Source organism: Thermobia domestica, chromosome 13 (genome assembly GCF_964235325.1).
Source record: "Thermobia domestica chromosome 13, izTheDome1.hap1.1, whole genome shotgun sequence".
Classification (NCBI taxonomy): domain Eukaryota; kingdom Metazoa; phylum Arthropoda; class Insecta; order Zygentoma; family Lepismatidae; genus Thermobia; species Thermobia domestica.
The window spans coordinates 6,500,763-6,516,315 of record NC_137466.1 but is presented as its reverse complement, the minus strand read 5'-3'; positions in this window follow the sequence as shown (position 1 = coordinate 6,516,315).

The window sequence follows — 15,553 nt, the reverse complement described above, 5'->3', positions numbered from 1 at the left end:
TTAGTTAATGTTTTCACTTGTTTTCTTATTTTAGAGTGTTAATAGTAATGTTATTCTGGAATTTAAATATTTTCATATTCAATCTTGCTTCTACTTATCTATGTTAAAATCAATTTTCTTCATAGATTTTTTTCGATGTTATCGTTCAATTTCTTTGTATCTGTTAGTTTCACAGTTCTGTCTACAGTTTAGCTTAATAATGTGACACACGAAAATATTAAGAACTAATGAAGCTGTACAAATTATTATTACTATAACATAATCGTGACCTTTATAAAAGTATGCTACTTATTCTCCATGGAATAGCTACAAAGGTGTTATAAGCTCTTATATCAGTGTTCTTTATTACAGAATATATTACACGTGACATTTTCCGTAATAATCTTTAATCGCTAAATTATTTGCATATAATATTAAGACAAAGTGAAATTACTCTCTTTAGCACAATATAAATAAATTTCGAGAGGACGATTCTTCAATAAATTATTCGCAATAGTTTTGTATTTCTGAAACATTATTATAAATATAAAAGTTAGGTATTAGCTTTTTAAAACTACAACATCATACGATAGTATATACTTAAAAAACTGAGATGATGATTATAGAGTGATTTTAGAAAGTATTTACATTATGATGATAAAACCTTGCAAAGGTCGATCATAGTGAATACACGTAACCTATGGCGTCTACCTTTTCTGGCGATCAGTGTCAACTGTGACTGCAACTTGTTTATTGTCTATCAAGTTGAGTTGAGTTGATTTAGAGTTTAACGTCCCGTTCAGCAGCGAGGCTATATGAGACGTGGACCTAGTGATTAACATGGAATCCGAACCACATGAGCTCCCGCCGGGAATCAAACGCCAAAGGCGCGTACGCTAACCGCTTAGCCACCGAGGTGCTCTTATTGTGTATTAAGTTTACCTTCGGAACGCATGTTGCCTAATATTTGACGTATGCCCAGAGCACATTATTTTTATGATAAACACATTGTTTGGATCACATCTGTTACGACACTTAAACGCCGTATATTACATCTCCTATTGTAATGGTCTTACCTTTCATATGAATGTTGCAAATAATTTTTAACTTCATTCAGCTACTGCAAGCTATTTGGACATCTCTCGGACATAAAAGATACATTATTAAGAATCACAACCTCCCACTTCATTGCTCTCACTGACACTGGCTAACTTTTCTATCAAGTTTAAATTCAAAAATCGTTGGACAATATTTGACATATAAACCGGTTCTTACAGTAGGCACATCATTCTGTTATCCTTTTACTACTAAAATTGTATGTGCTAATGTTGCTGCTTTGCATTGCCTTACTTGACGCGTTTGGCGATTACCTTCATTAAATTGTAATTCTCGTGTATTGTATAGTCACAACTATAATATCGTGTATCAGGCATAACTAACAAAGCTGATGTCCTTTCAATTTCTACAGCCACTCGCTGAATACTCTATCATCCTGTGTTATTAATCTTGGATCCTGGAGTAGGAGAACCTCACAAGGAAAGGTTCCACAAGTTGTCGCTCAGCTCTGATTGCCGCATAGAACATCTGATAGACCATCATCATAAATGAAAATGAGCAAAATTTGAGGTCCTATAAATCAGAAGGATAGGACCTACGGGGCTTCAACATTTTAATATCCAAAAAAAATTATATAATGGAAATGTATACGTTTTAACTAAATATATTGAAAATCGTTAAATCAATCGAAACAGAAAGCACACAATATAATGAGAACAAATGCCGTATCAAGCACCAGAAACAGTGTGGTCATAGATTGAGCAAAGTTGCCAACTCAGCATTAAAACTGTTTGTTTGAAATCGCACCATTTACAAATCTCTAGACATTTAAAATGTACTATTATCACTAAAAATTACATATTAGTGTTGTGGTACAGTGTTGCCCACTGTTGGAGTAACGATGCCTGAAAACGTACATTGGAGAAGCCTGATATGTGTCAACAAAGGGTAATGAAGGAATCTGAGTCTCATTATGAATTTAATTAAAAATGCAGAATGAAACCAATAGTATAGCATTGCAAACTGTCATCAATGTCACAAAAATTGATGAATTTGGTAAACGAAATTAAGTGATGCCATCTTTTACGTCCTGTAACACTGAAGCTATATAGGACGGGACCTACAGCGTAAAGTGGTATCCTAAAAACTATGAAAGACGAAAGATGACAGGCAAATGGATGTAAAAATTACAAAAAAACTCCATGTGTGAAACGGGATTGGAACCAGCGATTCCTAATAAGTGGGTGACCTAGCCGAGCCGAATTAGAAACGAAATAAGGTAGTAATAAAATAATTATATTTCCAATGTGAATACAATATACAGTATTATATGTACAGGTAATATTACAATGTACAGTAACATAATCATATGACGTGTAGGAGAGAAAACAAAGGAATGTGTCACGTAACGCGAAAGACATAAACCATCTACCAAAACTAGATAAAATAATCTGGAAAAGCAGTTCAAAGAATTAGAAAACCCTGCGTTCTTTCCTCGCGTGTAACATTTTGTTTTCGCGAGTTGTCTGCATAATCACCGGTGGTACGGAAGTGTAAAGCACATTTTTCTAATACATTACGTCTTTAGCCACATATCAATCTTCTCCATTGTACATTTTCAGCATATCTAGCTCCAACAGTGTGCAACACTCTACAACTGCACTTCACTGTTATGTTTAGTGATAATAGTGCATTTTAAATGTCTGCACATTTGTATGTGGTGCTATTTCAAACAAAATACTTTTATAGTGAATTGGCAACAGTGCTCCATCTACGACCGCACTGTTTATGAAGTTTCATACGGCATTTTCTCATTATATTGAGCACCTTTTGTTTTCATTGCTTTATTGATTTTCAATATATTTACTTTAAATATATATAATTCCATGATATATATTTTTTGGATATTCAAGTATTGTATCATCGTAGGTCCTATCCTTCTGGTCAGTAGTACCTCAAATTTTGCTTATTTCATTTCTCATTATGCTCTATCAGATGTCATATATGGCAGTCAGTTTTGAGTGACAACTTGTGGGCTCTTCTCTTGTTAGTTGTTAAAACTTTTGATAAGCTAATGAAATAGTCGAAATCTGTGAGAGTGAGAATATTTTTTCTTATAGAAGACACTAACGAATAAGCCCCTAAAATATTATCTCCATCTAAAATTTGGAAAAATACGCGACTTGTTACACAACACACACAATGTGAACAATAAAAAAACTAAGAATCTGAAATATTTCTATCAGGAAAATCAATATTAGGTATGATAGGATCTGTTGTTTTTAATATTATATAAGGAATGCTTCAAATAACGGTATCATATTACTAGAAACTTATGAAATCATTTAGGTAGGCATTATCTGCAATACTATGAAATTATTAAGTTCATTTTATATCTGCCTTTGAAAGTTTTGAAGTATTTAGCCCTTGCAATGTTTATAGTGTCGTCATATCCGATACGATGAAGGTTGAAATAGAGAGAGAGTCCTTGGATGCTCTAGTCTACAGTCATTTTATTACACATCTGATAGTTTAGAATTTTTGCATGGTATGGCATTACCATCTAGAGGGAGATTTTACTTTTCAATCTGTAGTCAATGATGCATAGCGATTCCTCTATTATAGAAAATAAAATGCACTGTAGTTAGAAGTGTAACACTTAATGCTGTTTGCCATCCTCAATTCTACATTTTTCTTACGGAACATTTTGCCGGGAATGCTAAATTTTGAGAAAAAGTAGAACGTACTCAAGGTATAAATATACCACATTGACTTGACACCTAGTCTTCGGTTACAAGCGCTGCTATCGGCTGAAGGAATTCCTCTGCTTTTGGCGCAGACGGCTGCAAGCCTCTCTCGTTTAGCAGCAGCTGAACCCTTATTGGATCAAGGTGTGCGTGTGTCGAGTGTGTGAGCTTTAGTTTACATTTTTGCCACGGCTCAAGCCATTTTGGCAGCACTATAGTATATGAAGCACCTTAGTTAAATAATGAATAAGCTTTCCAGACCTTAAATTACAGGCCATATTTTGGGTGTACAGTTCCAGATGTCATAATATTAAAGCATTGAAATTTATACTGTATGCGGGTGACCTTAGAACGGTTAATTATTAGTTTATTTAAAAGTTGCTTTCCCATTATTCAGCATTTTTATATTATTCATATATCTTAGTTATTCGCTAAAACGTAAAAAAATGTTTGTTGAGCTTATTAAACTCTCTTAAACTCATTACGTTTTATGAATCTTAAGTAAATAGAAAAAAATCATTTTAGCAGTTTCCAAATGTTGAAGAAGAAAGAGAAGAAACGTAAACGGTCCCATGATTTTTTTAACTCTAGGAACGTAGAATATAAATAATAATTTTACTAATTTGCAATACAGTTACAGGAAAGGTATGTCCCTAAAGCAATATTAGCAGTAACAGTTTAGTGAAACATAATGTTACTGTTCATAAATCCTCAGGCTTCAACTCTAGGGACGCGAATGGATTCTATATTTTATATAATCTAATGAAGTATTTGAGACATTAATAATTAAACTAACGGATACAGAACTCTTAATTTTAAGGGCAAAATGCATCATATTCGTCTTTATCACTATGTACTTTTAAAGAACATAGCTTATTATTGTAATGTATATTAGAGACTATGCTTTCGTTAACGATTGCTAGTAAATTATACGTAATATACAAATGTATATGAAAGAAAAGCTATTTTATGTCATGTAGTAGTTTCTTACTTTCTTCTACATATTAATATGCTATTATGTCAATTTAAAATTGACATTTCTGTGTTTATTCATTCTATTATTTAACAATTATAGATTTATGAGTACAATGGCAGAATGGAAATTATATTGAAAACAAAAGTAGTAACAAGCATTAAATAAAGAAACATACCTGATTTATGTACAAAAACCATATCAGTGCAGTTACAAAATCTCATTTTTTCCAAAGTTTTGCATTGTTCAATGCATATACTTTCGCTGTAGTATTTTAATTGTTTGGTATCTTGTGTTTCGTAGTGAAATCTGCATTGTCTTGAACTTTCAGCTATTTTGGACACGTCATTGCTCGCATATTCATTAAATAAACGGTAGCTTAACTGAAGTTCATTGCATTCTCCAAAGTCAATTGGATACACCTGACCTGCACTAATTGACATTCTTGACGTCGGAGGAACTTCGTATCTAGATGACAATATATAAATCTATTCAAATGTAAAAGAAGCACATTTTAATGAAGTTAATATTAAAAAGTAAACCTCATTCAAATGACTTACACTCAGAAATAACCAATTTCCAGTAAAATTCTATAATGTAATATGGTGTCTATGAAACCGTTAGAGCTGCATATTAATCTTATGATGCGCAAATGAGGTCCACAATTATGTCATATGTTTTCTCTGTTTGTTTCATATTCTTGTCATCGATTCCGTACATCTCCCTTTAATACGTTTTCAAATCACTTGTAATGATTTCCTTGGGGTACGCTTTCGTATTTATAAATTATAAGAACATATTAATTTTAGAACATATCCTAAACGTGTGTAGCACATCTGTAGTCTACACACACCCAACCTTCCATGCTGTCATATGGGGCTGGCGGATAAATGAAGCTTTCTAAGTAAAAGTTTTTAACAATGACGACGCAAAAAAATATAAATACTTATTTTTCTCAGCTGTGCGTTGTTTTAAAAATTATCAGAAGATAGTCGAATGGAATTTGCATTCTTATTATATTACAATTTTGATGTCTTGCTTCTTGATTGTTAATATACTCATATTTTCGAAAGAACCAAATTGTCCAATAATAACAAGTGGATAACAAAACGTGCACTCCCCGTGTGATATATGTGAGGGAAGGATTTGATTGTGGTTATATCTCAAAGTTATCAGTATGTTACTACACAAACACACAGAAAATAGTGCATTTGGGATTAAATTACAACAAAAGTTCTATTATTTACTTGTAATATCTCGTCAAGAACTGCCTGAAGAAAGCGTTATGTGCATATCGGAAGAAAATGATAACAAGAAAACTGTGTTGAACCTGATAACAGTCATTACGAGTATGAATGTAAATTGCGTGGTAAACAGGAAGGATATCAAAATATTTGTAGCCCAGTAAACGTGACGTGCACCTGTTTTCAGATTAAGAACCTTCGTAGTATCGTAGATGAATCTCAGACTTGTTACCGCAGCATGAAACACATGTTTCGTAATTTAAAGCTCCAAGTGGAAGTAAATGAAGTGCACAGGAACAGCCAGAAAACCAGACGTTGGCAGTAAATGTCGTCAAAAGAATCCAGGACTTCGAAGGCAAAGTACTAAGAATTCAGAATTACTGAATTGCCTTTAATTGTGTTGGAAACAAACTGAAAAGCTTGAATATGTGTTCAGAAGATACACGAATGTAACTCAGAAAGTAATCACGAATGTCAGTGAAGATACTACAATATGTGTATCTACAGACATCATTATTTTAGCCCTCATACAAAAGTCTTCAAAATAAAGCTTGAGTGAGTTATGCTGAAGTGAAAATGTATGTAGCAATTATTTATATATAAAACAAGAAGTCCCGCAAGGAACTGTATTAGGCCCAATATTATTTCTAATTTATATAAATGTTTGTGCAATTTAAAAATGGACGGGCATATACAATCCTTTCCTCATGACACCTCACTTATATTTATTGGTAAAACATGGACAGATGTATTCAACAAAATTGAAGCAAAAATGAAAAAGTAAAAGAATGGATTGCTAATCATTAGTTAGTATTAAATGCTGAAAAAAACATGTATATTATGTTTTCACCAACTTTAACAGGACAGCCACAAAACATGTCACTAAAATTTCATTATTGTCAGAATATTAAAAACGCAATAATACTCCTCTTATTGGTGAAAATAAAGTAAAATACTTGGTATATTTATTGATAAACATCTAAAATGGTTTTCTCACATTACACATATCGCCAAATACTAAGAAAATTATTATATAAATTTGTTCAATTACGAAACATTGTTAGCATAAAAATATTACGTACTATATATTATGCTCTTGTAAATACTATAGTTACATATGGTATATTAATTTCGGGTGTTGCTTACCCTAGGCATTTAAAAACTCTGATTATTCAGAAAAATAACATTGTAAGAATATATTTAAAAGAAGGGACTTGAAAGTAGACTAGATAGACTCTATGACTAATTCTCAGTATTACCACTTTCAAAATTATATTTGCAGAAAGTATTAACATATGTTAAAAAGATTAGAAACAAATGAGAAGTAATAAAACATACGTATATAACCAGAAATGTGACAAACAAAAATTTAGAAATTAAAGCAACGAGTAAATCTGTAACTCAATATCAAACATATTACAGGGCTACGAAGATCTATAATGAACTCCCACTCTGAATCAAAGATGAAAGTGATTTCAAAACATACAAAAGATTAATTTTACAGTGGTTAAAAGAATTAAAAAGTGTTTTAAAAAACTATTGTTAGCTAAAAGTAAGAATTATAAACCTCATATGTTACGATAAAAAAATAAACAAAACACGAAAATCAGGCTCACACACAAGCATTTGCTTATGTGAGACATTTTCTATCTTTTTTATTCTTTGAATAAAAAATAAAAAAAAATTGCAAGATAGAAATAAGTGCATTGAATTAAGTTACCCGACACCGGAAGATAGACATGACTTCTGGAAGTCCGAAATCCTGTCATGTCTGAATGCCGGGTACGTTAAACTCTATTCATAAAGGGAATCTAGGAAGTCCGATTTCCTTTAGAGAAGTAATAGCACTTATAAGTAGAAAATTTACTTGTTAATTTCTGTAGCAGTTTTTTCGTTATTCTTTTATTTTATTCCATTAATATTTTGTATATTGTTATTTTATAATTTAATATCTTTATGTATTTTTATGTATATTTTTTAATATATTGGACATACCCAATATATTAATTTTCATCTTTCTTTAAATAAATTAAATAAATAAATAATGAATAAGTGTTCAGCATTCCTAGGAACAATGTCGCTGAAGTGTTTCAATTGTCTCCCTAGCTTTCATTGATTGACAGCATTCACACTGTCATACAGAGACGGAAAACAGACAAGATGGATTCCTTTAACTCTGGGAAGTGTTCATCCTGAATTTGCAAGACCTCTAGTTACCTGCAACTTCCTTGAATGTGGATGAACATTTGATACTACAAAACGAAGCAACCAAAAAGATTTGGGATTTTGACCTGCAAAGCTATTAATGTATTGCAGTACACAAATGTTCCATAGGTAGGGTGCGGGAAAAATCACGAGATATACAGATCATCAAAATAAATAAAAGAAATACTACGTGTTTCGAAAAAGGTGTCCAATGATCCAGTTATACCAAAAATAACTCCGTATTAAAATCCCCTTCGTGTGTACATTGGTATCTAAATTTTTAAATTAGGACCCCGTTTTTTTATTGCACATTCAGTTTTTCCAAAAAAAATTGTGAAAGCGACTTGATTCAGAATCGAAAACAGTGCCTTCACGGAAAGCACTTGAATAATAAATCAGAAAGTAAGGACGCGAAAACGTTATGCAATTGCGAATTGGCAATTCCGCCTCTGTGGTCGTACCGATACCGTACTGAACTTTGGTGTCAAAGTTCTGAGTTCGATTCCCGTGCATCGTAACATATTCATTTGTACCCAAATAATGAATCATACATTTTGTCTTCGATAAAAACAGTGTATTTGTCAGAAGATGTGGACCTGTTGACCTGTTGACTTGAGCTGGTTCATTAATGGCAGTCCTGTCGCCTCTCACAGACAATGAAACACAAAGGAAACCATATCTGAAGATGTTCAAATGATCCACCTTCCAGTTGTTAGTAATGTGCTAACTGAAAATATACATCTTGCGAAACAGATTCCAATTTGTCTTGTGTTATTGAGTTCCAAAGGTTGCGTATTGGAACCCAACCCAGAAATATTTTAAGGCTTGGTCTCAAAAACCTTACTATTTAAATATCTCCAACAAAGCAAGGCAACTGCAATTAGATCAGTCGACGTTGGTGGACAATCTATTCCACCTCTTCGACCAATGCATCTCCCAGGAATAATGGCATTTAGCAAATTTAGAACAGCAAGAGTATAATAGTGTTGAGCTCTGTGTTGTTGAAACTAAACTCTGTCAAATGCATTTCCAACATGTTCTTGTATAGCAGGTATTATTGCACCACTTAACATGATGAAATATTTTCGCCATTTAAAATTCTGTCAATAAGTCTTGCTGAACAATATGATTACCCAAAATTCCCGCTAAAATATTGAGTATTTACTGATAATGGCTATGAAAATTTCTCACCCACTAAGGATTTGTATCAGATTAATACCTTATATTATGCTTATACACAGAACCATTTAAGTTAAACGTAGCTTCGTCAGTGGAAAAACAACCTATTATTAAGATACCGTTGCATCATTAAGCCACATAATTCAAATCTACGATCAAAGCACACTCATGTGACTTGTACTACTTGAATTTTATACGGATGATACTTATGCATTATAAGAACATTACTAACAGAACGTTGACTTATTGCTATATGTTGGGCTACTTTTCTGCTCAAAGTATAACAATTGTATTGAAAAATATAATAAAATTTCCAATGACTTTTCATCCTTTACTGAGGTTTGCAGTCTTCCTCTTTAACCCAAGCAGTTCGTGCAAAACTAGTCAAAGTAAAAAAAAGTCGATTTTAAGATAGGATGTCACTTCGCATGAGAGTGATTGAATAAATCTACAATTTCCTGGTATGATCGTAGTATATTTTCACATTCTTCCACCATAAGGATAGTTCTTCCTTCCCTTTCTGAAACAGACATTCCACCGATGAAACTAAACAAGCAACTCGAAGTAAATCTAACAAAGAGTACAGCTGAATTTACCTATGGATTTAGATGTAGGTGCAGGAAGATTTCATCTCTCAGCAATACCGGAATATATTTGCAGTTCAAATTCTGCAAGTAAACTGAAATCGGACCTATTAAAAGATCTTCTAATAAGCTTTAGTTAGTGGTTTTGTCACATCATTCTCCGCATCGGTCTAGCACATAGGTGCGAACGTTGGAATAGGATTTCACTCAGCACCGTCACGAGTTTATAGATCACCAAAAGGAATAAATGGAGTATAAAAATTACTTTTGTACCACGATAGGGCCATGGCCAAGTGATTGATATTTTGACACGTATTGCATGGACGACGCATTCAAAACTGCATTCCCACCTGCAATTCTATTTTTTCTGCAATTGCAAGCAACCCTGAAAGCAGGATCGTTGAGAATTAGAAAAGCGTTGGACCAAATCTCCATTTTGTTATAAAAATATGAGTGTGGTATACTGTTAATAAAAGAAGAAAATAAATTGTTAAGAGTGACGATTTTATTATTGTGAGGGCAATGGGTAGGATAAAAATGGGAAGGTAGTCAGCGAGAGAAGTGAGGTCATAGGAAGGTGGAAAGAATACGTTGAAGACTTATATGAGAGTAAGGATAGACCGTGTAGCGTAAATGTTGAAGTAGAAAATGAAGTAGGCGAAGATGATAAAGGATTTAGCATTCTTCGGGATGAGTTTGAAAAGGCTAAATACGAGATTAGGAATGGAAAGGCAACCGGAATAGATAACATACCAATCGAATTCATTAAAAATATGGGAGACAAGGGAAAGAAAGAATTGTTGCGACTATGCAATGAAATATATCAAACAGGAAAATGGCCAAAAGACTTCCTGAAAACGATCATGATATCGACGGCTAAGAAATCGAACGCAAAGAGATGTGAGGATAATAGAACTATTAGTCTCATATCTCATGCAGCTAAAATTCTGCTCCGAATACTGAACAGAAGGTTATATGGAAGAACAAATAAAGATGTTGAGGAGGAGCAGTTCGGGTTCAGAAGAGGCAAGGGCACAAGAGATGCTATTGGATTATTAAGGGCGATCGGTGAAAGATTTATAGAAAAAGGGAAAGAGGTGTATGTTGTATTTATTGATCTAGAAAAGTTTTTTGACCGCGTGAATTGGGAATTGTTGTTGGGAGTTCTAACAAAGATAGGATTGGAATGGAAAGATAGAAGACTCAGAAGAAACTTATACATGAACCAACAAATAAGTGTTAGGATAGAGGAAGAACTGACGGAAGAGAGTGAAATTGGAAGGGGAGTTCGACAAGGATGCTGCCTCTCGCCAACACTATTTAATGTCTATCTAGAAGAGATAATGAAAGGAGCCTACATGATGATGATGGCATTTCGGCAGGAGGTAGAATGATTAGATGCATAAGCTTTGCAGACGATATGGCGCTTGTTACAGAATCTGAAAAGAAAATCAATAAAATGTTAGAAAAAAATGAGAAAGCGTTTTGAAGAATATCGTATGAAAATAAATGTTAGAAAGACAAAAGCCATGGTGATTGGAACGAAAGGGTCTGTGTCAAATATAAAAGTAGGAGGGGAGAAAATAGAACAAGTGAATAGTTTTCGATACCTGGGTAGTATTCTTAGTAATGACATGAAATGCGAACGTGAAATAAAAGCAAGGATAGGAATAGCGAAAGAAGCCTTTAGGAGGAAGAAAAGTCTGTTTTGTGGGACCTTGAATAAAGAGTTGAGAAAAAGACCATAAAATGTTTCGTGTGGAGTGTTGTACTGTATGGGGCGGAAACGTGGACATTACGTAAATGTGACGAAAATAGACTGGATGCCTTCGAAATGTGAGTGTGGAGAAGAATGGAAAGAATTAGTTGAGTAGAGCGGAAAACGAATGAGAGAGTGTTAGAAATGGTGGGTGAGAAAAGAACACTTTTAGATATTATTAGGAAGAGGAAGAAAAACTGGTTTGGACAGTGCCTAAGAAGAGATTGTATCATGAGGAACGTCCTAGAGAGTACGGTGGCGGGAAAGAGAGGGAGAGGGTGAAGGAGACCACAATTAATGGATGATATTAAAACAGAAATATCATACGCGAAGACGAAAAGGTTAGCGAAGGACCGTGGAGCATGGAAGCTTCTCAGCTGCGGCAAGTGACCTGCTAATAAAGGCAGAATACCTATGATGATATGATGATGAATGGGTATCATAAGAAATTAAAAAAAAAAAAGTTTACTTAAGCTACTCAAACAAGATCAACGGTAAGAAATAGATATAAGCGGAAAGCAGTTTCTCTCCCTTTTCCAAAATAATAATAATAATAATATCGTAAAGGAGAAAATGTTAACATAATGTAAAGGTTTAACATAAAAGCCTAAGAGCACAGAAACAAACGTCCACACGATAAGGAAAGAGAGAGAAACACAGACCAAGAAACACGATTGCCGTAGTAGACGTGCGTTCCTAAATAAAAATAGGACCCTAGTTGTAAACCCAACTGTAATAATAATAATAATATTTGTTATTATTGTTATCATTATTTTATTACTGGAAACTCTTTACTTTTTCAAAATACCTCACTCTGCCTAAGAGTATGTATGCATATAGAGGTCACTTGTGCACTTTCGGTCAATGAGATGTCCGAAAGCCCAATACGGATGAAAATCTCCGAGAGAGAGGGGTACATGTAGCCTGAGGGCACATTAATTTCCGTGTATGAAGTTAGTATAGGGATGCTGAGTTGCTTAGGAGATGCTTGGAGTCACGTAGGCATTGACCCCCTTATGTAGGTCAAGTTTTGAAAATGTAGGTCATCTTATAGAACCTTCTTGAACGGGAAGAACCGTTATTAAACGCAAAAAGATGATTCGGAAATCGAAAGAATTGCTTACATTGAAGTTATTTTTTTTTAATTTTGTGTTTCTTTCGGAAACACCCTGTGTATATATATGCAGTATGGATAGAATAGATACACATATACATATATACAGAACATGTTCTTTAGAAAATCATGTAATAAATATACTTACATGGAAACTGATTCAAGTGTGACATGAAATTGTGGACGAATTTGTACACAATCGAAGTGCTTTTTTGAACAATGAATTGCATTAGAAACCCTCGATCTTAACCGTTCCAGAGATATAGAGAGAAAAATGAAATGAAATGAAATCTTTGAGTTTTACGTCCAACGATTACGCCGGTTAGGCTAAAGGAGATGGTGATGATGAGTAATGAATGAAATGGTGGAATGAAGAAAGTGGGAGGAAACAGAAGAACCCCGATAAAACCCACGCACACGGTGTTTGTCCACCATAAAGTCCACTTGGCGGGGGCTGGGATCGATTCCGAGACCCCAAGAACCAGAGATGGACGCTATACCACTGAGCCACCGCGGCCCTTGAGAGATATAGAGAGGTAAAGGGAAAGCTGATTCTTTGATATTTTGTGGATTTCGGCTATGTTGCGAGTGAATATGTTTGAAAATTACATTTAAACATTACAAAAAATGCACCAGAGAGAATGAAAGTGATGTTGAAGGTTTAAGGCAGTGGCGTAACTTCTACCCGGGGCCGTAAAAAGAAGGGGATGTGAGGAATAACAAAGGCTATTGACAGGAAGAAGACAATAGTATGATAGTACTGATATCCGACTTTTTTCTTCTACACTATGACCGATAATGTATTGTATTTGTGTGGTCATTTACTTGTTTTTTTTCTCAACGTTCCTTTATGAAACATTTCTTTAAAACCAATATCTGAATAGCAGTTAATTAGTAATTGTCACAAGAAAACCAACTATATTAGTGTTCGTTCTGGTGACCATCAATGCTTATATTTAAATCAACATCGCCAGAAGCATAGAAAATTACAAATCCTATTTCACATCTTGACTTTGACACAGAACTGCAACAGACAAGTAGATCTTTTTAATTACAAACAGCTCCAGTTTGAAACTTTATTGTTGAATTATGCTGATGTTCTTATTCGAATAAAGTATTGCAAAAGCCCACTTTTATTCCAACTTTGATTCGTATCGGTTGATAATTGCTGAAATTACGATTATTTGGAAAGTTTAAACCGCTATCGTTTTTAGTTTTTTTTTTCAATGGATCGTTCCGATTTTCACGTTTTACTATTATAATGTAAAACGCACTTCTGGGCCATTTGTCGTTACGATCGGTTAATAATTGTAGAAATTATAAATGTTTGGAAAGTTCGGACGACCACCATTTTTTACATTTTTTAATCCTTTTTGATCTGATGATATTTTTATTCGGTTCAGCGTACTAAGAAACCTATACATTAGTACTTACACGCCTAGATTAGGCAACAATGGAACTCTGTTATTTTCGCCTTCCCCCTCCAGAGCATTCTTCCCCTAGAATTTTTATTGTCTCTTCGGTTTTGCAATCCTCATGTCTAAGGCGACGTGTTATTAAAATCTCGTGGATGAAGGAATTGGACTGTCGCTACTTATACTATCGCTACAAAAATTCACAACATATCTCAGCACCAGCCTTGCCTTTATCCTTGTATATCTTCGGACCTCTAGAGATCGAGGGTTTTTCTCTTTAGTGGTTTTACAACGGTATGTTGTATGTGATGTACTGTTATGATATTATGTTGTACTGTTGTACTATTATTTACCTGTACCGGTTTTAGAAAGACGATCAGAGATGCGACAACGGAGCATATTTTGTAAAGAAAAAGAAAAAGGAAATTGTAATAATTATTATTGCTGGAAATTGTAAAGATTATTATTGCTCTTTAGTTACGGAAATTGAAATATAAATAAGAGAGGTTGTTGAGTAAAAGATTACGAAGTTCTCAGAAAGATTGATATCCAAGAAATTAATGGTTTGTAATAGGAATATTAATCGAAGGTATAAATAAATAATATTTTACGTTTCAATGTTCTGTTATAGATATTGTGGCTCAAGAGATATTTATTAAGAACCAGTGGTGTTACATAATTAAATGGTGCCTTCATACCGGGAGTTAGTGTATCGTTCTGAAGTACAGTAACAACGAGCACAATTGAGCCTAATATTTATATTACTATACTAAGAAGTGGTAAGCGAATAATTCGAGGTATGTCGGAAACGGAAGGTATCCAAGACCGACCTATGCAAACTGGTAGTTATGCTCCTGATACCGTGACTGATCTTTTAAAGCAGATATCATGTCAAATGAACCAACTTCAACAGAATCAACAGGAGTTCCAACAAAAAATGGTTACTCAACAACAATTTGAAGAGTTCCAACAAAAAATGGTTACTCAACATCAATTTGAGGAATTCCAGAATGTAACCCATCAACAATTGTAGGACTCCTTAAAGCAATTGCAGCATAAAATTGAGGAACAACTGGATGATAAAATGGATCAATTACAATGTAAAATAGAAGGTCAATTGGAGGAACAGATTTCCACGAGATTTAAGCAGTATGACCGAAAAATGGAACGAATATCCCAAAATTACACTGAGATGCAGGATGTGGTTAAAGCCATGGAATCGGTAATTAACGAACACACCTTTCACATCCGAGAACTCCGAGAGGATATGAATTGTGTGCAAGAGTGGTATCATGCTA